The sequence below is a fragment of the Cydia strobilella genome, chromosome 17 (genome assembly GCF_947568885.1).
Source record: "Cydia strobilella chromosome 17, ilCydStro3.1, whole genome shotgun sequence".
Lineage (NCBI taxonomy): Eukaryota > Metazoa > Arthropoda > Insecta > Lepidoptera > Tortricidae > Cydia > Cydia strobilella.
Window position 1 is genome coordinate 8,719,219 of NC_086057.1, and position 25,759 is coordinate 8,744,977.

Genomic DNA, 25,759 nt, shown 5'->3' on the forward strand with positions numbered 1-25,759 from the left:
CGGTCAAGTGCAGGTCCAAGCTCCAAACTCATTGAGATAAAACATTGTCATCATTAGTCTTGATGCTTATGATTCTGTAAGGAGCTCGGTTTCGAAGTAAAAAAAATGGTAGCCTAATACCCATCTCGTGATTTTGCTTTGTATAAATCTGACAAATCTTCGAATTCAAAAGACTTCTTTCGAATTTCATAAAGGCAAACCAATACATATAGACTCATGTGTATCTGGCGTCATTATTTGTTGTTATTTTAACAAAAATAAATCGCCTGAGAAACCAATTCTTTAGTTGTTCTTATGACATTATTAACCTATTAATATAAATATTGTTTCAGATGGGTATCAAATTCGTTGAAGTATGAACGTCACGCGTCTATTATTAATAAAAGGTTATTGTTTACTGCACATACCTCAAAAAATACATACTTATTACATGTTAGTCATATCGCACTGCAAGGCTATGTAATAATTTTCCCACTTAACTAAGTCATTTACTTTTCCTCAAAGTCCGACTGTCCTATACAAAGTACTTACAAATGGCTGCCGGTCAAACACTAATGAGCAATTGTTTCCGCACGTGGACCAGAACCAGACCCATTACCGTAAATCGGGCAATAGACCGAGGAACATGATGTGTAGGGTAAAACGGCCGGTCACTGGCCGTCGATGATCGAACTCTCACAACTACTTAGAATTATGAGTTGGTTGGAAGTTCTCGAATGCATCTTAATTACTTTTGTCACGACTTTTTAGATATGATACACCTTAACTAAACCGTACGTTGCCTTGTAGCATTATGTTCATTTTAATTTCTTACACGAAAATTGTTCCTTTAATAAAATTTAAATCAATCTGACCTGACTTTTCGAGATTTGCATCGTAGGCCGTATATATTATTATAATTATGAGAGGTATGTAAATAAATAAAATAGACTATCAGCATAACTAGTTCTTGGGCAAGATTTATATTTTCTATCGTAACTTCGAGTGTGTCCTACCTTTCGTTCTACAACAGAGGATTTAAAACACTAGATCTGTGGTTCCCAAAGTTGACTGGGAATCAAACAAAAACTACCGTTTTTGGGGCCCAACTCTTGGTCGACTTAAATGGGGGCATAAAATATTATTGGTAATGCTCAGAGGTCCCAGTAGTTTCAGGGCCCACTTAATATTCGCTCGCGACCTACCAATGGGTCACGACTGATAGTTCGGGAAATGATTTGTCTAGTTGCACTATTCTACACGAAAGGTGGAAGTGACGCGCCTTGAAATTCTGATTTGTTTGCAGGGAAACCAACGAATAGATAATAAAACATTAAAAAAACACTAGGCTGATTAAGGGTATTTCACCCTACTAAACGATTTTACGACAAAAAAAGAGACCCATGACATTCATCGCTCATTCATTCTTAGTCATTAAACGCTCGTGTTGATAGAAATCAGATGAACTGATACCAGGTCGTCGACACACCAAGTGTTGATTGACTGATAAATTATATCTACTTATTTAAATAGGGAAGATAAAATCGAAATTGGATGAACGTTGCGGTAACAGTAAGCTAACTTACGTTTGTCACTTTAGGATGCGATCGCAGTTGGTTTTGTGTAATTGATTGGTCGCATTCAACGTTGCCGGACGAAGATAAGAGATATGAGAAAGGGCGTAATAGTATGTATTGAGTTTGGCTTTCATTTATTAGGAAGAGCAACGTACCACTGTGACTAATGTAAAGGGGTACCGTCAAGTGAATAGGAAAGACGGGAATGATACCTACTAACATGATAATTTATTAAAAACAATTGACATTTGTAACTAGCGCTGGTGGCCTAGCGGTGAGAACTGAGAACGTACGACTTGCAATCCGGAGGTCGCGGGTACAAACCCCGGCTCGTATACCAATGAGTTTTTCGAAACTTATGTACGAAATATCATTTGATATTTACCAGTCGCTTTTCAGTGAAGGAAAACATCGTGAGGAAACCGGACTAATCCCAATAAGGCCTAGTTTACCCTCTGGGTCAGAAGGCAGTCGCTTTCGTAAAAACTAGTGCTGACGCCATTCCCTGGGATTAGTTTCCAAGCGGACCCCAGGCTCCCATCAGCCGTGGCAAAATGCCGGGACAACGCGAGGAAGAAAATGAATTGACATTTGTAACTCTTGATAAGTCTCAGCAAATGTTTACCAACCGATGGATGTTCCACTAGTTTGCAACCATCATGAATTACAATATATTTTGTTTACACAAACATATATTTATAATATAGTTATTTAGTGGACATCTACGACCGATCAGTTACTTACGCATCGCATATAAGCAAACTGAATTTATAAATACATTTTAATTAAGTGAATCCACCGGATCAGTCAGTTTCCGATCCGACTTCCTTTGTCAACGTTGCCCAGCCACCCGCGAGCAGAACCAGTCGATAAATCTTTGTGTACTTAGGTAAGCCTACGATTAACAATGTAGCGGTAAGCGATTCGCTATCATATCCAATAATACAATATCTATTTCACTATAGCTATAAGTATAGTTACACTATATATTGGGTCGGCAGCTGAGGAACAGAGGATTCGGTCCTCAGTCTGGATCGTACAGTAGCCATCAAATATTAAAAGCGGCCAAGGTGCTCATAAATATGTGAACATGAACTCTAACATTATGATAATACAGGCTTTGTTCATATATTTGTGACCACTTTGCCCGCTCCGTTATATATCTGATGGTAACGTTGACGCTGCGAGTGGCATAGGTATTAAGTACGTTTGAACCAGCTACGACTGGTGGCGGTTATTTTACCTAACTTTAATTAGGTATCAAATTAGGTTGTCACTATACTGTGCCTAGGTATATGAGTTACTTAACTTCAAACTCATAATTCCAACTGTCAGATTTTGCGATTTTGGTATTAAGAAAAGGTAATACGGTAGATATTTCCTAAGAGGGTCGAATGGGTTTATCCGAGTTTGAAGTTAAGCGACACATATGTACTATTTGCATTATTAGATTTATAAGCATTAGCAGACAGAAGAATAATCAAGTGTTAATTTTCCATATAAAGGTTCGGCCACACCGCTGCTCAAAAAATGGTGACGGTACGGAATGGCAGTGATATGCCGTAAGCGTACCTATACCGGTTTTATTGCGTGCCGATGCCGTACCGTCACCGTTTTCAAGCAGCGATGTGGTCAATCCTTTATGCTGCGTGTATTGTGACTGTAATGGATTGCGCTATGATTAGGTGGATTTACATTTTAGTTTTGTGTTAATAGAAAATCTAAAATAATAGAAAATAAATTTTACTAGTATTTATAATTTCTAAATCATTGTCTAATATACCCACAACACAAGCCTTATTGACCGAAAAATAGGAGGAAAAAAGGACCGAAGGGAGTGTTTTTAATCGACACGAGTTCAGAATTACCTATTCGCACATGTATCGTACAACGTTTTACTGTATATATGGCCCTTTAAATTTTCGACATAGTTACGTAATGTGCTAATTATCGCACTAGTGCGGTAAAGTAGCACCATATGTACTAGGGTGGTCCTTATTTGTCGAAGTTATGTTTTTTTACGGGACACCCGCTTAATGTAAGAAAACTTATACTAACCGCTAGTTCTAGGTTTCGTCTCTCTATATCCACAGCCTTAATATGCGTTAATCGTATCAAAATCTCCGCATGTGGCCAAGCAGATGTGACGAGGTTTCACGCGCTTCTTGATATGATAATTTTTCTTATAACGGAAAAGAAAACTATTAAAAATATAAGGTCAATCATTTGCAAGTAAGCTGACATGTCTATCGGGTGTGGCAAGTTCCATTCCAATCTTTTTTTACGAGTTTGTAACAAGTTTGTGATTAATAAAGTGTTCTTTTTTTTTAGATTTTTTCCTTTCATCTTTTTCTTATTAAATGGAATTTACTCGTAAGGAAACCGAAATAGTTCATTGAAACGGAAAGTTTAATCGACCCAAGAAAGAGGTGCGATGTTTGGTATGCAATCCATAAAAAAATGTATTTCTGGAATATTAGAAAATTTCTTTGTTTTCATTAAGAAAGGGGTTTATTTTCGGGTTTACAAGTAGTAGTTACAAGGTTACTATTACACGTACAAGGTTATTATTTCGCGAATTAGCAAAGTAATAATATTTTTGCTTTAATTAATATGGATTTCCGCAAAGTAACGCACGATTCTATTAATTCGAGCGTTAGCGAAAGGTATCCATTTCGGCTTAGGCAAAAATTATTTCGTATGTCCGGAATTCCGGATGTTCTCCTCTAGGTACAGGTTGCATTTTCAACCGATTCTCGTGAAAATTGGTGAGCGGGTTCAAAAATTATTCAGTTTCAGTTTTTAGAATTTTTCCAAAATGGCGGAGCTATGGGGGTTCGCGAAGTGTACAGCTCACGGAGCCACCAGTTATTTATTATTTTAAGTCCTAATGTAACGGTACCTACTTACCTTAAGCATAAGCTGATTTTTATTCATCCCTTTTCTCTCATTAAATAGCATCACGACAATACCCGACAAACATATAGCATAAAATTATTGCCCCAATAAATTACCTAATAAATCACTCGTAAAATGCTACCGTATGGCACAATCATCAACACTACACATGCTGGGATAGGTCAAGTTCACATCCCCATTACTCTTTCAAGCGTGCTTTAAATTATTTTAAGGGATAAGTGTTTATTTTGACTTATTACACGTATGTTTGAAACGGCAGAGTCAAGTACAAATAGTTAGTCGCTTACGACCTTTTCTAAAAAAGGCTCTAACTACTGTGCTACGTTTTCAAAAGGGCTTATAAGAAAATTTTATGCCTTTAAGAGATACGATACGAGTAGAATAAAGGATTTTAAGTATTTATTTTATGAGCGTCATAGAGTTGTGGGTGTTGATATGCGCAGCATAAATCGGACATAAGTGTCCGAGTGTGAACCAGACCGTGCTTAGGCTGCGGTCTACTTGAGCAGACGTCGTACATAAAGTTTAGGCGGACTCTGACGAACCAGTGTCACGTCACGATAGTCGGTCTGAACTTGAACTCCGTCAAATCAGATTAAATCTATGAAAAGCTTTTTGGAGTTGAGGCTGATTGCAGAAACAGAATTTGAGAATAACCGAGATCCGTCACAAATACGTGTAATCGGGAAATATTTTAATATGTTTAATGGTTTCCCTTATGATGTCAATTTGCCTGGTTTTGTAAACTACTATATAATATAATATAATTAATTCCTACTATAATAAAATATAATTCCTACTATCATCGTTTCACGCAGTCGAAGTCGCAGGCAGAAGATAATAATATAAAATAATACTTAGTATAGATTATATGTTCGTGAAAACCTGAACAAGTAAGATAAGGATTCCGATAGAGGCATAAATTTAACACTTTCACTACTAGAATGGGGTCTGAACTAGATATCAATAACTTCTGGAACTAATGGTTACTACGAACTAGTATTTCCTGTAAGCGTGGGAAATACATGCTATTTTACATGCAAAGACTAAATACAATAATAAGATTATAATTATCATCAATATATGAATATTATGAATACAGTTTGCTCTGAAGAAAACACTCATAATGATCGCTTACATACTTAGGATCATTATGTTTGTGTCAAAGCCCTCTATAACTTAAAATACGGAGACCGGTTGACTAATTATTGACTACTTAAATGAAATACAAATGTCCCAAAAATTCACACGCTACAACATATACTTTTATATATTGTACAATACCTATTAGATGTTATATAAATTTGATAATTACAGTTTCTAGCAAACATATTTGACCAGAAAATAAATCAAGTTATTTTCAGTTACTTAAATTATCGTCAAATATGGTAATCGACGAAGTTCCCGATGATTTCATTCATCATCGAATTATCTCATTTGATGTTCAGAGATAACTTAGGTACTTTAAATTGTATTTTTTGCCCATTAAGTATTAGTTCCAGTATCTCAAGTTCCTTAGCAAAATGCGATATATAAGTAGGTACCTATACAATATAATTTTCAGCTTTCATAATCACAATTTTAGTTACGATAAGGGTTACTAAACAACCGACGCTAAGTCTACGACCGCAAATTAAAGTACACTAAAACCTCCAACACTATAGTTGGCACTCCATAACATAAGCGTTAACGAAAGGGGTACGTACGAAAATAAACGATAATAAAACTATTAATACCCCGTAACGCCCAATGAAACACCAAAATCTTAGTAAAAGAGATTAGGTGTGTTCGCGTTACAAACATACTTATGGCCTTTTTCTACGCTTGTCCTTACAATTTGTCAAAGAGCGCATAATTTTGTCGGTGCGTCCACGGGATTTTACGAGAGAAAGTTGGTGTAAGTTGAAAGCTGGAGCGTGAAAAAGTGAGTAAATCAAAACGCATTGCCTATTGTTTTCAGGGAACAGACAAACTAACCTGACTGTACGTGGAAATCTTTTAACATAAGGACGCTTTCATACAAGTTTGAAAATCCTCCGTTTTTCTCAAAGCGCGAATGACCAAATTAACGCAAATGTGTATCCTAAATAATATTGTAATCACTATTTTCTACTCCCTCAATAATATCTCCGTTCTTCAAAAAATGCGCGCTGCAAAAGTGCTTACCCTGTTTATGAATGGATTTAAGTAATTCAATTATTTGATGAATGATATATTATTTGCCAAGTAAGCTGCTTTTTTAAATCAGCATATTGAAATTATTTTACGATTCTAGTGATCAATCATTAAATAAGGTCATAGAAAGTACATTTGTTTGGTGATCGAATAAATTTAAATCATACCCTCTAAAAATAGTCTATAAAAGTATTTGCTAGTAAATATTCCGTGGGACTCGAACATTCTAACATTATTTTAATTATGTAAATATGATTCCCCAGAAAGCGACCGCTCGGAAAGCGTCAAAAGCGCATCGCTTGCGAACCCCGGCGCGGTAATCAACATTTCAGCGCGGGGCGGCTGCGCCCGCGCTCCTTGATTTATCCACGCGCTGCTCTTGAAATCCTCCGCTCCCGGGTCCGACCATTTGTATTTGTGTCTGTCTGTGTACACACATGAATAAACTCTGCTTATAATTTACGGACAAGAAATAGTCGTTAAAATAAAGCAAAAAGTGAAAATTTTGGAAATACAATTCAAAGATTATTTCGCAGTGACAGTTTTACTAAAAATAACACCAAAATAATCGTAGCATTATTATTACCTGTTTAATATCTGAACCAAAATTACAATTACTTAATTCATTTAGGTACATACGTATTACTTGCCTTGCCGTGTGATAAATTTGTTTAATAATGTAGGGCTATTAAAAATTAAAATTATATTAACGTTGTGCCAATACGTAGATTTATGATTAGATTGATATTAAGTGCTTATTGATTTATTAATAGGTCAATCAACAGTTTTGCGCAATATCTGTTATAACATGTCTAATAATAAGCATTATTTTAATACGTATTTTGTTTTTATGACCTATTTGAAATTTTTATTTTGTAAAAACACCATTTTAAGACTGGTTCAAATCTAACCTAGGGAATCGGATGGTTTTCTCTTTTTAATGGCGTGTCAAAGTAAATTTAATTTGTAATAGTTCCAACACATCTGCAAGTACTATACCCGAAACTGGGATTCAAGACCCAAAAATCTACCACAAGGTTGCCACTGCAATAAAATGTTAGTGCAATAGTATTGTCCTTTTTTACAAAAAAAAACACGCTAAGATAATTTATTTCTTGGTATATTTAATCCCATGATTTGAAGAATTGTATTTATTTATTATTACATGAATACAAACCGTCCTAATAAACATAAACTTCCGTGATTTTTAGTCGCAAAGCTGATATTGCACTTGCAATACTTCGGGTATTCATAACATTTGGTGCACTAATTTACGAACTGGAGTTAAGAATAAACTTAGATGTAATTTATAAATTTAAGTTTTTATTTAACTCTAAATAAGCGTTTCTTTTTATTCTTAGACGTATTGGCATCTAAATTTTTATCTATCACACAACCTTCTCGGTAATAAATGTGTACTTACTTACGTAAGTGACGCTGTAAGCTTGTTCATAGATAGTTGTCCGTTAAATTCGAATTTATTGCAAACTCTTGCAGACCACACAGAATTTAGCTTCGGTTTAATAAGGTAAATAAAATTTTCTACCGTTGGTATACATGTAAAATAAGTTAAAATACACATTAGGTAAGTAATTAGTCATGTTATAATTCCTAACATATATTTCTATAAAAATATTCATGTATATCATATACATACTTAGCAATACCTAACTTGAATGTTTGAAGTGACTTCTTCCTATTGTCAACAAAACAATTTGTTGTTTCAAAAAGATGTACAATCCTTATTTTTTTCCCAACTACAAATGCCTTAATAATAAATCGATTGCATAAATAACAGGAAATTGCAGTCGCACCCCTGCTATTAATGATACTACTACTACCTACCCCTGATATTACTACCTACTAAAATAAAAATCTTGAGTTGCACTACATACAAGTGACCAGACCAATTACTTCACAAAGATAAAAAAAAATTGCATTTAAAAACACTCCTTACCTGCCAGCAACTCACAAAAACAAACAATCATCACATACACACACAATCACCATCAAGAACACCACACAGTTAATCGTTTAACCACATCACTTCTAAATAACCGATATTGACAAATCCGGAAATTAAAAGCACATCACTGTTCTGGAAATCGATAGTGAAAAGGAATCGACGGCATCGATCGCCGATGCGTGTTGACGGGGGGCGAGTATGGTCTGCACTGCGGCGCCCGCGCAGTGCCTATTGAACTTGGCAATGCTGAGCTTTGCATGAACTTAGAGATAAGAGTTTAGGGATGCGCCGAATTTTACAAGGGTTTTTCGTTGGGGACAATTTTACGACAAATGAGGCAAACCTGATTGCTGATTGATGGGTCAGCTGAAAAATCAGTTAACGCTTTGAGGTACCTGCCCAATTAATCTTTAGAAAAATAAGCCTTAACTTTATTGACCCAAAAAGTATTTTCTTACAAACGTCAGATCTAATAATAGATATCGTAAGTAGAATCTATGTATATAGATACGAGTAAGTAGTTAGTTCGATATTTTATGAAATAGTAACTATTTTATAACGAACAGGGATTTGTACTGGAGAAAGAACTTAACCAAGAAAGTGGTACCTAGCATTATTAAAACCGACATTTTACGGCTAGCGCCCGAGTAAAGTTTATACTCTTATTATGACTAGTATTACGAGTAGAACCTTCATTTTATTACACAGATAATTGAAAGACATACTCGTAGACATACAGAAATAACAAGAGCTTCCAAGTCAAGACTAGAGATAAAATTAATTATCTTCACACTGTACCGCTAAGTTTAACCCTCCTTAAAACCACAACGTGCACATAATAACTTCCTCAAAACTAACCTCAAAACAAAATGAGCATCACTATATTTCACAAAGGCTGCAAAATCGATCATAAGTACCTTAATGTAGTAGTAATAAACGCTTTTTTGGACTGAATAGTGTTCTAAGTTATCGTGGTAGTTATGTGAGTATTGTTTCATTCCTACCTGCGCATGCGGTGTAATTGCGCTTATTGTTGTCTTAAACCTTACACTACAACTGGGATGAGTTTGTTAAGGGTTCCATAACTACATTTACAATAAACAAGCTTTGAAATCTTGCTACACTAAATAGAGATAAAGTTCCTAAAAATAAGTGTCTTCTTTAACTAAGCTTAGACTCGCTTAATGGAAGTGACAGGGTTAATATAACATACATAACATAACATTATATTAATTATTACACACCTAAAAGAAATAATATACAAGTTACAAATCGTGAAATTAGAGGAAACAATGAAATAGCTCTATCGCTAAAAAGCGAACTCTTCTTTGGATAACGGAAAGCATCAAATCATCATTGTACCTACTGAGAGAACCCAAAAACGTTTTGTCAGGTATAAAAGTGAACGAATTTCATTCACTTACCAGTTTTAAGTAATAATAAGTTTTGGGGTAATAATACTAAAGAAACCTGAAAAAACTAAGTTATTAGTAACACGTGGCAAGGATTATCGCGGGTATAAATAAAGGGTTTAAGTCTGTGATAAAGACTTTCCTAGGTACTATAGTACACCCAGCCACAAAATTGTATGTGCACTTATTGTATGATTTCATTCATGATGTGCCCATGCAGTTTTGCAGCTCGCTGTAAAGTTCAGGCTTAGGTATAAACTCATACTCCGGGGTTTTCGGTGCAAGGATGTTTGATATCAGCTACAAATTGGTAAAAACCTAAAAAATTATATAAAGTCCTCTATCTTTAGCTATGTTTTAACCTATACAGATATATGTAATTATGTATGTTTAAGATATTAATATTATTATAGCTTAGTTGCTTGTACATAGTAGACCTTTATTCATTGGTTTAAAACCGTATACCTACCCCTGTACGGCAAAAACGTTCTCTAGTAAACTAAATAAATAAAAATAATCCTAATTCATACTAATTCGTCAGACAAGTCAAATAAATGCAATCGGAACATTAGGAAACGGGTCGAGTTACAGTTGTGTAACATTGTCTGTGGGTAAATAGTGCTATATTTAACTTACTGCCTAAATATAGTGCAACTGTCCGAATAAAGTCCGTCGTAGTTAACTCTGTAGGTACCGACTTTGCAGAGACAAAGTGAGGCGGTGCCACTCTAAACGTATTTTTCTAATAATTTGACGTTTATGAAGCCTTTATTTTTGCATCAACTTTATTTTTAAATTAATTTTCTCTTAAACAGACAATAATTAAATGTATAAAAAATATAAAACAGCACTTTTTACTTATTTGTAGTCGTATCTGACATCCGATATCGGATTGGACAATTTAAAAACGCTCGCGCTCTTATACTCGGGCACACTATGTCACTTGGAAACAACATTTTCACAGTCGCATCAAAGAAACAGCAAGATTACAGTGAGATCCGAATGTTCCCTAGCACTTATAATACGAAACTTATAACAGTTATGACTCATAAACCTAGTTTTGACATAAAGCCATCCCATTTTACGTAGGTACCTATCTAAAGTATCAAAGTTTGTGCTGATGATAAAAAATCGTAGAAGTGTTGACTTGGTTGGCTTGGTGTTGGTGTTGGCCGTTGTGGCTTTTTAGGGTTGCGTACCCAAAGGCTAAAAACGGGACCCTATTACTAAGACTCCGCTGTCCGTCTGTCCGTCCGTCTGTCCGTCTGTCTGTCTGTCACCAGGCTGTATCTCATAAACCGTGATAGCTAGACAGTAGAAATTTTCACAGATGATGTATTTCTGTTGCCGCTATAACAACAAATACTAAAAACAGAATAATATAAATATTTAAATTGGGCTCCCATACAACAAACGTGATTTATTTGCTGTTTTTTTCCGTAATGGTACGGAACCCTTCGAGCGCGAGTCCGACTCGCACTTGGCCGGTTTTTAAATATTAATTATGTATTTCAGAATCAGCTTCTTTAATTTACATAGGTCTGAAAGTCACAGAACTACAACTCAAAGTAAAAAGAAGTTTCTCATTAATTTTAGTAGTGTTATGAAATATGTGTAATAAATAGTGACTGTCAAAAGAGCAGACCCTTGGCTGTACTGGAAGATGTCGGTATCGAAAAAGTGGCTCGAAGTGGTTCGTGTACCTAAACATACACACTGCAGTGTTGCACGGCTTTTTCTTCGAACTTGGCCGGACACACTTCCGTGTGTCTCAATTCCTAACGGTTAACTGAATTAAGACTTTCATGTTATATATTTTTGATCATTAAGGCGCCGAAAGCCGAATTTCTAAACCGGCACTAAATTAACATAAGAATTATACATGTCTGTGTGCTTTTTCGTTGTAAAGCACCTTATATGTCTAATGTTTGCCCAAACATGATTTTTTCATTTAAAAACTTCTAATTCATTGTAAACTCTGTTTGGTCGCGTTGCTTCGGCATTTCTGTTAATCCGTCCAAATGCCAGGCTATTGTACTGGGAAGCCCCCGTTTACTCTCCGTAGCTGACCTTACTCACTTGTCTCCTATCGTGTACGAAGATATACCTGTGCCGCTGGCATCGCAAGTGAGAAACCTGGGGTTGATTCTTGACAATGGCCTGACTTGGGAACCGCAGGTATCTGACGTATGTCGCCGGGTCACTAACACACTAAGAGCCCTATACCGGCTTAAACATTTCCTTCCGACTGGCACTAAAGTTCTCCTTGTTCAAGCTCTTGTATTACCTATTGTAGACTATGCTGATGTGTGTTACACGAATATCACAGAAGTCTCTCTGAGCAAACTAGATCGGCTTCTTAATAACAGCATCAGATTTATTTTCGGACTCCGTAAATATGACCACATATCTGCATATCGCCGCCGACTTAACTGGCTCCCTATTCGAGAACGGAGGTCCTTGCGTATTCTGTGCACACTATATTCTATTTTATTTGATCGGAAAGCGCCCGGCTATCTTAGTTCGAAATTTAATTTTATAACCGCCCGATCAGGTTGCACCCTCCGTGAGTCCCGTAGTCTCAAGCTTACTGTTCCTTCTCATCGCACCGGTTTTGTCTCTAACTCCTTCACCCTTCACGCGATCCGGCTTTGGAATGATCTCCCACTCAACATCAGACAGGCTCCAACCAAGCTCTCGTTTAAGCGCATGTTACGCAAGCATTTTTTCGACAAGCTCACTGGTTAGTTGTCCATCGTAGGCATAGTATTATTTGCACTGGGTACACAAAATGAAGTAATATATATGTAAGTTTATTTAATTATAGTATGTATAGTATGTATAGGTATATGTAAGTTTATTTTCGGTAGTGTGTATTATTTATCGCTATATTTTTTTGTTTTAAGTTACCTATTCTGCTTTTTTTTTGTTCAATGCCTGCACCTATCACTGTTTCTGTTTAGCCTGGTGGTTGACTGGTAGAGAATGCCTTTAGGCATTAAGTCCGCCATTTGTACTTTATTTGTTATATTGTGCAATAAAGTTTAAAATAAATAAATAAATAAATAAATAAACTAATAGTGAAAATCATGTAGGTTTATTAGTGGGTGGCTGATCGCTATATTATTATATTATTAATGAGTTCTTAGAAAGATTAGCATCGGCAACCATTAATCCATATTAAGGCATTTATTTATCCGTTTAATTACTTATCTCGATTATAATTTAGTATTGATTAATTCAAATTTATGGGAGGACAGATCTAATATTAACAGGTGTACGAGTAGTTGCGTGAGGTATTTGAGTCTGCTGTATGTTTCTGTACCTACCTAAATAATAATAGTTTATGTGACTGCTACGAAAGGCATTAAAATATTATGTTATTTCATTAGCGACCCACCCCGGCTAATTTATCTAATTTAACTTCTTTACACGTTCAACTAATTTACACAAAACCTTTACAAATGATACATATAAACCTTCCTCTTGAATACCGAAAAAATACCGAAAATACCGAATCTAAATCCGTTGCGTAGTTTTAAAGATCTAAGCATACATAGGGACAGACGGACGGACAGACAGCGGAAAGCGACTTTGTTTTATACCATGAAGTGATGATAGATATTAGAATTGAAATCGAATCAAACTCCTTGAGGTCGAATGAAACCCAAAAATGTCTACCTACCAATTAATTTAACAGTTGTATTATAAAGTCATTACTGTTTTGACTGCTATTCGATGAATTTGACACTATCTGCGCGATAACGGACACGCTATGTTTAAACAGCAATTTTAACAGTATCGTATCACAATTAAGGTTCACACTAAAATTTGAACTCTATTAGAATTGAATATGATTGTTTTTAAAGGAAATGACTGTCTGAGATGCATGGCAATAAGAATTACAAGTTCATATGAAATATGCATAGGTAAGAGACACGTAAATAATGAAGACTGTCGATCACCTCGCATCATACGTCCTGATTCTAAATGCGCTACTTAGCATGGTCTCCCACCTCAATATTGTGCACACTTGTAAAGCACCATTACCCGTTATTATTCTTATTATCAGGTATGGCCTTTGGTAAGCCATTTCTATACCACGTTGGTGGCGAACAACGCACGATACGCCTGATCAGTTGGTAGGCTACGTTTGTACCTGTTGTATGTACCCAGAAAAACGTTAGCGCAGGGAAACTGTCTAATACCGCACTGTGCGCAACTATCTCATCTTTCAGGGTTTTAAAATGAACGCCCAGTCGAAAGTAGCCCTGAGATGACAATATTTGATAGAAATCCACAATCGAAACTTAAATAATGTATGGAGATATTCACAAGACTTTTCGTAGCATCTGTCATCCCGTTACATTTGTCGATGTACGATTGTCATCTTGGCTATGCCCCTGAACATTATGTTAAAGTTATGTGACAGAGTAATAGTAATGTACATACATAACGCTACGATTGAACTGACAAATTATAAGACCGCACCAACATCTAGAACAACAATGTTAAACAAAGCTTTGTACTATGTAAATCTATATTATTTACTGGTCTCTGATAGGGTATGAGGTATTGGCTCGTTATTAACAGTAGCTATGAAACAGCTCCTTTATCTGAGATAGTATTGACGACTTAGATTGCATTCCGACGGTAATATAATAGTGTTGATTAATTTATTGTATTGTGTTCTGATAGATTTATATTACAAAACCGGTAACAATAATGTCAATAATGGTGTTATTCGCAATAGTCATTAAACTTTTAGTAACGCACAATACTTATCTCGTATATTGTTTTATGACAAAAATGGACAATTGGATTGCCATATTTATAACAGCTATGGAAATGAGATGGTACCTTAAGTCCTAAATGCATTTAGGTTACTGACATTACACATAAAATATCTTTTACTGTAAGAAGGAGGGGGTAGAACGAAACTTCATCCCATGTATGCAGGGTTAAGGTCTTAACTTCTGAGGGAACAGATTCACATTCGTAGGTGGTAGGTGGATACCAACCAGTTCTACATATATTAGATGAATATTTTAATGGGTTGAATACGGAGTTTTCAGAGGGTCGTCAATGTCATTAAGGTGCAGTAAGTTATCGAATTCAATAACAATGATAATAAAAGTAATCGATGAGTTCGATTAAAAATAAAATTACGCATAGAAGGTACCTATCCGTAATTAATTAAGCATACTTATTTAATTTAAACATTAGTACAAAAATAGTAACGAATTTTTTATGGTGCGTTTTAGCATAGGTCTTCGTAATTTTTTCTATCGAGCGAAAGCTGTTTACTCAGATTTCGAGTCGATTAAGTTACTAGAGGAAGGCCTCGAGATTGCTATTCATAATTATGTTTTGGCAACCATAATAATTATGATAATAATTATAAATAAATAAATAAATAATGAACCGCTACTATTTTTCAAAAACTGCTGGTTGACGGCACTGCACCTTGAGGGGAGCACGAATCTTTAGACCACAAGTGCACCGAGGGTGAGACAGAAATTGGGAAATTTTGGTTAAAAATAATAAAAAACCGGCCAAGTGCGAGTCGGACTCTAGCACGAAGGGTTCCGTACCATTACGGAAAAAAACAGCAAAAAAATCACGTTTGTTGTATGGGAGCCCCATTTAAATATTTATATTATTCTGCTTTTAGTATTTGTTGTTATAGCGGCAACAGAAATACATCATCTGTGAATATTTCAACTGTCTAGCCATCACAGTTCATGAGATACAGCCTGGTGACAGACGGACAGCGGAGTCTTAGTAATAGGGTCCCGTTTTTACCCTTTGGGTACGGAACCCTAATAAATATACATTTTTAATACTAAGGTGCAAACAAGAACTGTGTCGCCTGCGCCTCTGCCATAATATTTATTCTGTACTGTTAGCAACCGACAATGTGGTACCTTTTGGTTGAAAACGTCACATATAAGTAACACGTCACATATAGTAACTGTGACCTTACGAGGGGCCAAAAACCAGGAAATTAGAATTAGATGTAAGGCGCGTCGCGCGAAACTTGCGACAGAGGACTTGGCCATCGCGCGGGTTTGATTTTAGGTTTTATCCTAATTACTCAGAAAATATACTTCTTTTTAAAATTTTACTTGTCTGATTTCTCGGCTATATTACTTCTATCACTAGCTACTTTATACTTAAATTATACTGCAATGGTATGCGGGGTAACGATAAACATACTGGCGCCTATTGATCCAAAACAATGTATTGAATAAAATACCACAAATATTTGGATTCTAAACAGCGTAAAACGCAGGAACTCGCCACTATAGTTTTCCTTCTACTAATAATACCATAAACCCCTCAGTGTAATTGTTGTCCAGATAAACACAAGAGCAATATACATTAAACACTCCAAATCAGTTGATGACATGTTTATTATGTGTAGGAAGGTCGCTGTTATGACTGGAGTCCATTCTCTAAACTGTGATTGATACTATTAACACGGATTCTATAATTAAATTAAGAATAGAGGGTAAAAGTCCAAAACAATAAAAATACATAGTGCATTACTAGACCGGGAAAGCAGGGATTGCCTGCTAAGTAATAATAAAACCGATCGTATTACAGACAATGTTGAGAGCGCCAGAACTCTGCCTCCAAATTTATAACTTGTTTGAGTGAAAATTTTAAACAAACAATAATTTTGTTACAGGGATAATTTAGCTATTTTAGTACTTACTCTGCAGTGCAAGTTACGATTTAAGAAAAGTAACGCTTTTAAGAGAGATTACCGCATAACCGCAAGTCTCCGTAAGTAAATTATTTGGATTCCATGGTTCAATACAAAAATCTGGTAGGTACACACGCCAACAGCTTTTTGACATCCACAAAAGCTACATTTCTTAAATTAAAATATTATTATTAGTTATAAGTTGTTGAATATGCGTAAGGATTACTCAAAAGTCTAAAAACCAATAGTTACTGCGTCCAGGAAGTAATAAGCACGGTTTAACTCAAACTGCGGATCACAAGCAAAAACAACCATTGGTATTTACTTCTAAAGCCATTTGCAAATCTACAATAACTTGGCGCCAAATGCGCCAGCGGTGGCGAACAATTGGTAAACGTTTATTAAATTAAGTTCGGTTTTAATTTATTAAATGTATTTAATCGGGTGAGTCACGTTATTTAAGTCAAAAAAAAGCTCGACATGTTTCGTTCGATACTGAGGAGCAGCGTCTGCTAGTTTAGCTTGTGAAACTTGTACCTAGTACAGTCAAGGGCATGAATATATGTACATTCCCAAAGTCTCAAAAATATGTGTACGCTCTTACACCTTACACAATAAAGTTGTGCTCACATATTTTTGAGCCATTTGTCTGGATCGATATTTTTGCCTTCGACTGTACCTAGTCAGGTACTTTATTTTACATTCAAGTCTTAAAAAATATCCAACAGCATTTAAGTTTTCCTTATAGCATGAGTGTTATTAAATACTAGGTAATTTATTATTTACTTACATTTACGAAAAGGAACATCAACTAAATCTACTAACCTTTGTGTTTTCACATGAAGTTTACAAGAAGAAGAATTATAGCTTGTGTAGTGATGCAAATAACAGTTTCAATAAAATTCAATAGAACAATCAATGTTTAAAATGTTATTCCACGACTTTAGCTTCCTTATTCAGATTACGCAATTACTGTAGACTGTTGCTGTTCAGGTTTCAAAGCTTTTAGAAATGCTAATTGAAGGGCAGTAAACTATTGTATTTAAAAGTTATTGTAGTTGCGGACACAGTTTAAAGAAAACAAAGGAACACTATGAACATATACACAGTGTTATACAATAAGTTGTATAAACGTAATAACCATAAGCCATAAGCCACAAGTGGCATGGATATGTCACTGATGTCCCGCGATATTAATCAGAAATCATCGTATTTATTCGTGATAAACTATAACATACAAAAGTATAAAAACAACAAAGAAATATAAATAGTTTACCACGAAATGGTCCCGCCTCAGCATAATGCTAACCCAAAAGTCAGCAAACAAAACGGCGGGCGGTGTATTACAAACAGTAAGCTTTTTAAATCATTCAACTCCAGCTTTTTCAGAGAGGGATCACGACAGCAAGTCAGTTCAAACAGTACTGTAACATTATTCGCGTAGTTAAATGACCATTTTGCTACAAGTTACCGTTATAAGACTAACTTCCAATAAAGGGTAGTTACGACTTACGAGTCCACGGTACAATGTAAGAGTATGTAAGTCACTTTCACATTCACATTTTCAGAGATGAGCAAGATAATGAAATAATAATAAATACTTTTCAACACACTTGCTCAAAACGACGTTTTTATTCCACCGATTTTTGGCTCATAATCCTAGATATTAAACACGCGTGCTCTTTCAGTGTATTATTCCACTCGTGCTTTTCATTATATTATCCGACTGAGTTAAGAAGCTAACTGATTGCTAATAATATGCATGGAAAGGGAGCCTTCTTTAATTGGTCGGACTGGCGGGCACGGGCGCGCCCGACCGCCTGCGAGCGAGGGCCGGCCGGCAGTACGAGTATGACAGATGAAACACACAATACTAACTGTTTCAACTATTAAAATTTGATTAATTTGAAAGTTTCTTTTTTTTCTCGCAAGTGTGTTGAAAAACGTCGTATGAAACGCGTGTGCATTGGTCATTACACACATCGACTTTCTTATTGCGCGCTCGCTTGCAGCTCGCGCGCACAATATCGCCTCGTGTGTAATGACCAACTTAGCACACTTGTATCATAATGTACTATTATTGCACGCTACAAAATAAAAGTTACAGAGAATACATTGGAATTTAACGGTGTAGGTAACAACAGGCGGACTTATCGTTAAACAGCGATCTCTTCCAGACAACCTTCAACAGAAATATGTTGTAATATAGGTACATGTTGTTATCTAACTACTACTAAAGACTAACTTTTCTAAAACTATACCAAGTTATTTTATTTTCCATTATAAGTATTTTGCTGCTGCTGAAGAATTTGCAGATTATATTTAGCATTGATATTTAATATAGTTGCTCGAAACTAAATTATTATAATCGTTGCGAAACTGTTGCCAATCTCTGAACGAGAATTATTTTATTACTACCACTGGGCTTAAGAGTCACTGACCTTAAGGTTTCAGTATGTTATGAAAACAATTTTAACTGTTTCATTTATTTTACAGAAAACATTAAAACATATTTCAAGTCAAAACATGAAAGCAAGCTAATTTTGTTCAGAATTCAGTTGTTTTCATGTAAAGTTACATACACATTTACTTGTTGTTAATTCAATAATAAAAATTACATAAAAAATATTTTAATGTCTATTTGGTTCCTGTCCTGGCTAGGGGAGAAGTTAAAATTCTACTAATTACAAACTAGTAAGGGCCACCACACACTAGCGTCTTTCAAGCATCGGCGTCTAGTCAGCGCTATGGAAAATGGCGTCACTGCGCAGTTGCGCCAACGTTGCGTCGATCAGCAGCCATAGAGTTGACTAGACGCAAACGCTCGGGAGACGCTAGTGTGGGGTGGCTTTAAGGCTGTAAGAATAAATATGATGCTGTACGGAGAGGCAATAGCATTGGCATCTTATCAATTATGAAACAGGTACTACAAACAAGAACCTACAAGTATTCAATCAAGATATAATATAGGTATCACCAACTTTATAATAGTTATCTTTAAACTCTAAAACATTTCTAGGTTCGGAAGTAAAACCAGAATAGAAGAAGAATAGAATAGAATAGAAGAAGTTTTATAACAGTAATTGACTAATTAATTACACACATGTTTTTTGAACTATCCTCAAAACAAACCTGATCGACTGATACCATTAATAAAAAAATGTCAAATACCCTATTCAGGTTATTTTAATTAATCAACTGACATGACACGGTGACTCGATCTCAGAGCACTTTCGTGAAATGTCAATGTCATTAGCGAACTGTCAAATTCGAAAGAGATTTAAAATTAATGTACCTCTACATGATTTTACTTGTCTTTATCTACTACGATGGCGTTCTAATATACGACAAAAGATATTTATTGGCGGCTACTAGATATTAATTTAGAACAAAAAAGCTCGGTATTCAGTGATTTGTCGCTGAGCGGGATTAACGAGCGCCACCGGCGGAGATCAAAGACAGGGAGGTTTCGGCGCGGCAGCAGCATGGATTAGTGCTTATTCACATTTAGGACAATACTTGGGCAAGTACTGTCCTGAGGCCTATTGCATAACAATTTGTAACCTAGAACTAGGGATGACAATTTCTTTTTATTTTAATTTTTTAAGTGTTCACATTACTATTATGAATTATAAACTGCAATAGATGTCATACTAAAGAAAATGTCACCAAACCCTCCGCTGTTTCATTAGTATATGACATCTAAGTATTTCAGTTTATAACTTACTTGTAGACTTGTAGTGTGACTGCTTTAAAAACACAAATAAAAAATATTTTATTTAAAAAAAATTATTTGTTCCCTATATGATATCTATTTCAGTTTATAATTTGTAACGTGCAATATAAAGAACTTATTTTTCTGATAAAAGGTGTAGAAAGAAAGTTCTCTTATTATTACAAGTGTTTCATTACCAGTGGCTTATTGTTTAATTAATAACGTGTAACTTGTTATATTAATGCACTGGTAATGAATCCGGGCTAGGAGGGTCTACCGCTAGCACCGTTATTATAAAATTGTATCATCTCTGTTCGTTTGCGTTTTCCGAGCAATAAAGATGCAGATATGTTTATCGCTCAAACAATACAAATAAGCCATCAAATTTTTATTCTCCATTGCTCCTTAGTGCGTTGGTAAGTGCATTGTGTTGACAGCAAGGAATTCATTTGCATAGTAGACATTTTGAGTAATGTTAATTGTTTCACTGAAAATATTTCCAAATGTTCGTCCTATTTTTCATTTTTAAAGCCGTTTCTCAGACCTCGTTTTGTTAGTGTTTTCAGGTTGGTAAATATTGAAAAGCATAAAAGCTTAGTACTCGCTTGTACAGTTGCTTCGGCTAATAATAAGTCTAAACAAGGCATCTAATACGTGACTACCGCGTGATCCGACATTTAGTGCCAGTAAGCGGCAGCTTTTATTTATACCCCATGTTAGTTGTACACGACGACCAATAAATAATAAAAACGGTACAAGTATAGGGGTTTTAAACATACTTACATCATTAAAATCTCTTTGACGATTCCGTTAAGTTAAGACTCACTAACCTAATTTCTGTTTATGATTTATATTTATAACAGCCAAGACCGCTTACGGTATAGTTCTGACCTATCATTAAATTGTAGTCATTTGTTCACTAATATCCTTAATTTTCTGGAGAATAAAAGTCTAAAAATGTCCATACAAAGACTCGTTCATTTATACCACTAAATGGCGTTTTAATATAAGCAAAAATAAAACTAAAAATGTAGACAGGCCATTGAGCCCTCGCCTAGATAATAATAGAGATGAAAAATGTGATCTTCAGGTCGAAGGTTTTTTTTATAAAATATTGACAATCTTTATTATGTACTTGTCTTTGGTACAGGAATGATTGAAACGACTTACAATAAATAAGTATTAGGACGAAAAGGCGCCGTTATCGTATTCTTAAAAGGTAAAAAAGTAACATTAGACGTAACATTCAAACAATGAGTCAAGAATTCCAGGAATGTATCGAACAATCCATATTATTTGTCTGTTTTGATTTCTCTGGTGTTCAAGCTCTTTTTTTCCAACTGACAGCAAAGTGATTTAAAAAAATGTGTACGTATGTTTGCGCGTTTAGTGAATTTATGTCTTTTTTTATAAAACTATAATCATATTAAATCACATTTACGACCGGGTCTATGGTAAATTTATTTTATTACCTACCTTTATTTACCGACGTTTCGACACAGGGTTCACTGGTCGTAGCCGTAACTATAATAATACCTACTTACCTAATTATTTACTATTTATACAAAGGTTGACGATTTCTGCACACTTCGGTAATTCGCCTTAATTCGATAAATCCATAGTTTAATTGAAACTCCATTCTCCATCCGTAAATCAAATCGTCTATTATCTTTTAATCCAATCCGCATATTAGCATTAAAACCGAATAAAACTTAAGTCCTGTTACAAAATTATCTAGAAAACGGCTTAGCTTTTGACTTTTACATCAATAACAAAAAGATTAATGTCTTGACAAAAACACTTTGAGTAGGTAGGTAGTTAGTTATCTATCTACAAAAACACTTTAAGTAGGTAGGTAGTTATCTACAAAATAATCCTTCAAAACGAAGCATTAATTTCCACTTAGAAATGTTTAGATACTTAATTAATTTTCCTCGCCAAAACTTCGCGATTGGCTGTTTGTTACATTTCTCTTTTTAAATTGCGAGACTTAGAGGAAAGTGGACGCCTGCTTCTCCATACAAACGTAGTTCGCCTTTATTCCTTACCGTATATTAACATAGTAAAATATATTTTCACAATTTGATGGGTATAGCCACAGTTATGCTCCTTCGTTTCATTTTATCAGATCCAAACATTCGAGAGTAATTTTTTCTAACAATTATAAATTCTAAAAAAAGTCTAACGACGACACTTTCCTCTTAAATACGTAGGTATTTATGTAATGTCAAATCATGAAATTAAAAAGCCGGACGGGACCCGCGCTGTTGCAACCTGAGAAAGGCTAAGATGAGAAATGTAAAAACTTTTGCGGCAGACTGTACCCACAAACCTCGTTCTAAATCATTGGCAAAGGCTTGACATTCAAAAAAGTGAAAGCTGCAGGCAATTTGGTCCATTTGTGGCAAATTATGTCAAATTAGTTCTCACGCGATCCGTCTGTGCGTATAGGTACAATGTAAAGCTGGAGGCATATGCGGCAGAAAAACAACACAAAAGTTTTGGCCGATGGTAAGTCCCTCGCATGCATTACCGAAAGCAGAATGACGTAACCACATTTTCATAGAAGTAGCTATATCACAGGCGACTTGATAATTTTTCTATTAGACATGCATTTCTAATTAAGTTTCAAAACTTAAAAGAAACATTTAAGCCAGATTACGTCACAAGGTAGGCATACTATGAATGGACAAAGTACAGTAGGTATGAAATTATACTTTCCATTATTGTCCCCCAGTACGCGTTTAATGATCGACACAGCACTTAACTAACCTTGCTGCCTTCCAGACTTGACGAGACCTTCGCCTTGAGACCCACCCACACTGCGATTTTCGCTAGCTTTGAAAACAATATGACTGCCACAGACGTATCTGTTACGAGGCTATTCATTCAGGCAATCGTAAATAGGTAACAAAGAGACAGACACGCTGAGAGACAAAATGTGTAATGCACTTTATAGGTACATTAGGCTTTTAGGAAAAGTAATAGTTCAAGTATAGTAAAAGTTTAAGTATAGTTTAAGTATTTAAATTTGGGACGACAAAAAATTGCTTTACGATGCTTTATCTATCACATCATACAATATTAATGTGAAATACGTTACGGCTTAACATGGCGTTTTTTACCGCACGTCTAGAGCTGACTTAAACCAGGCTACAAGTTGAATGACCAGCTAAACGATTGATACATTATTTAAAAACGTTTTGGTACTAAATATTTCAACGGACGGTTCCGATAAATATGAGTAGGTATATATTATAATAATGTGAGTAATATTGTTAAGCAACTACTTATATACATATAACAATACCTTGGTGGCTGAACGGATGAGTAAATCACTGTGATTCCATTTATTTACAAAAACTTTAAACATTTTTGGTTAAGTAGAATGAATGAGAAAATTCATTAAAATTAATCATAATTAAATTACTAAGTGTTCTCAAGGTTACAAGAAAACGTTAAATGTAAAATAATACATTAGTAAATTTTGGCACGAGTCAAAGCAAATATATCACTTTAAGCGCCAGTCCATAAATCAACAAGATCTTCAGCGTCAAATCGCACGCGCAGGGCTCCGGCACATTTTTTCCAGATACAGAAATATAGTCCTTAATCAGTTGAGTTAGGGTCGTTGTTCATCATCACACTAATTACAAGCATTACCTATATGTACTATACTTTAAAGATGGATGTATATAGCCATTTATTTGGTATTATTTATGTAGGTGATCTGGAAAATTAGTCATTGCTGAAGTATCACGGTTTCAAGTGACTTTGACGCTATTAAATCGTGGTCTTTGTATGTATTTTATATGTGAAGGTACTTGTCTAAATAATGTCTACGCAATTATCATCGGTTATAAATTCAGTTAAAACTAAGTCAATACCTATAATACAATTAATACACCTACAGCTGGCCCAAAAGTACGTTAAAAAAAGCGGCTAGTTACACGGCTTTTACAAAAAGTCATTAGAAATTGAAACTAAAATAATTAACTAAAACAAAACGTATTATCTTCAAAATATTCTTCTTTAGCTTCATATGATACACAATCGCAAACGTTTGTTAAAATGATCAACAACAACAATAAGCCGCAGTAAAAATCTTTGACAACGTATGCTGTATGTGTCTTCATCTTCTCAAATGACTTTTTCGTCTAAGACGGTAATCTGTGTGAGCGCCGCACTCGCCGTGGCACGCGCCAACACAATAGCACACAAAGGCCGACAGCTCCCACAAAAGAGACAATGGCTTTTGTTAAGCAGATTACCATCTTAGACGAAAAAGTCATTTCAGAAGATATAGGTATTAACCAACTCACTGCCGATACCGCCTCTATTTTGTACGCATCACATAATAAGTTACTTTAAATAACCCAAGGGCCAAAATTGACGCGGACCAGTACAGAGTTAGGGCCAGTTGCACCAACCACAATAATAACAGGCTGATCAACGTCACGCAGTAGAGTTCTATGAAACATCCCATACAGTAAAATTTTGCGCGCTTTTACGATGACAGACGGTTTGGTGCAACCGACCCTTAATCTGCTAAACAAATCGGATTACTATCGATTTATTCGTGTTAAAATAACAATCTTACCGCGAAATATAAATTGATTCTGGCTGAGCACGTAATCAGTGTCTAATAAACGCCTATACAAATAAGCACTTCAATACATATACACAACAAGGAGATAATAATGTAGTTTATTCGACAGTCAATGTTTGCAACGTGATTTTGATTAGGTTTTTCAACTTTATTTTATATATGTTCCATATTATACAATCTGACTCGACATCGTATGGATAGAAAAAGAAGTATTTTTTTTTGTTTTTATAAAATGATTCGCCATAAGCAGCAATACTTTGTGGCATGCTATACTTTTATATGCATGCTATAAGATCAATACGGTTAAGTGTGTCTCCAGGATATTATGTGTAGCTGGCCTTGACATTGGTAACTATTACAGTACACATTGATTAGTGTTTATTGCCAGTTCATACATTTGCTACGCTACTTGACTTTAGCTTACCCATATTGACCTTAATTACTAATGTTACACTAACTACTTACAATTTTTTTTCAAAAAGGTATTTATGCGTGAGTACACGTGGACCTACATATTTGGGATAATAGATAATCTCTGTCATACTAATTTAGAACGTAAGCGCTGAATGTATGATAACCGCCTGTTGTCTCGTAAGTAATCTGTGTTGCCAGGAAAAAGTCGGCGCCTAATGTATAGGCATCAATGGATGGTCAATAACCTGCAATTATATGTATTATTAGTCTAAAACTAGTTC

The 25,759-nt window shown here is 35.3% G+C and overlaps 1 protein-coding gene across 1 annotated transcript in view; it reads right to left on the reverse strand.

Moving 5' to 3' along the window:
- The window catches only part of LOC134748788 (uncharacterized), a 110,040-nt gene extending 101,229 nt beyond the window's left edge, over positions 1-8,811 (reverse strand). Inside the window, exon 1 of the mRNA XM_063683569.1 lies at positions 8,608-8,811. The gene's annotated coding sequence lies outside the window, so the exon portion shown is untranslated. The remainder of the gene's footprint in view (positions 1-8,607) is intronic.
- Between the last annotated feature and the right edge of the window lie 16,948 nt (positions 8,812-25,759).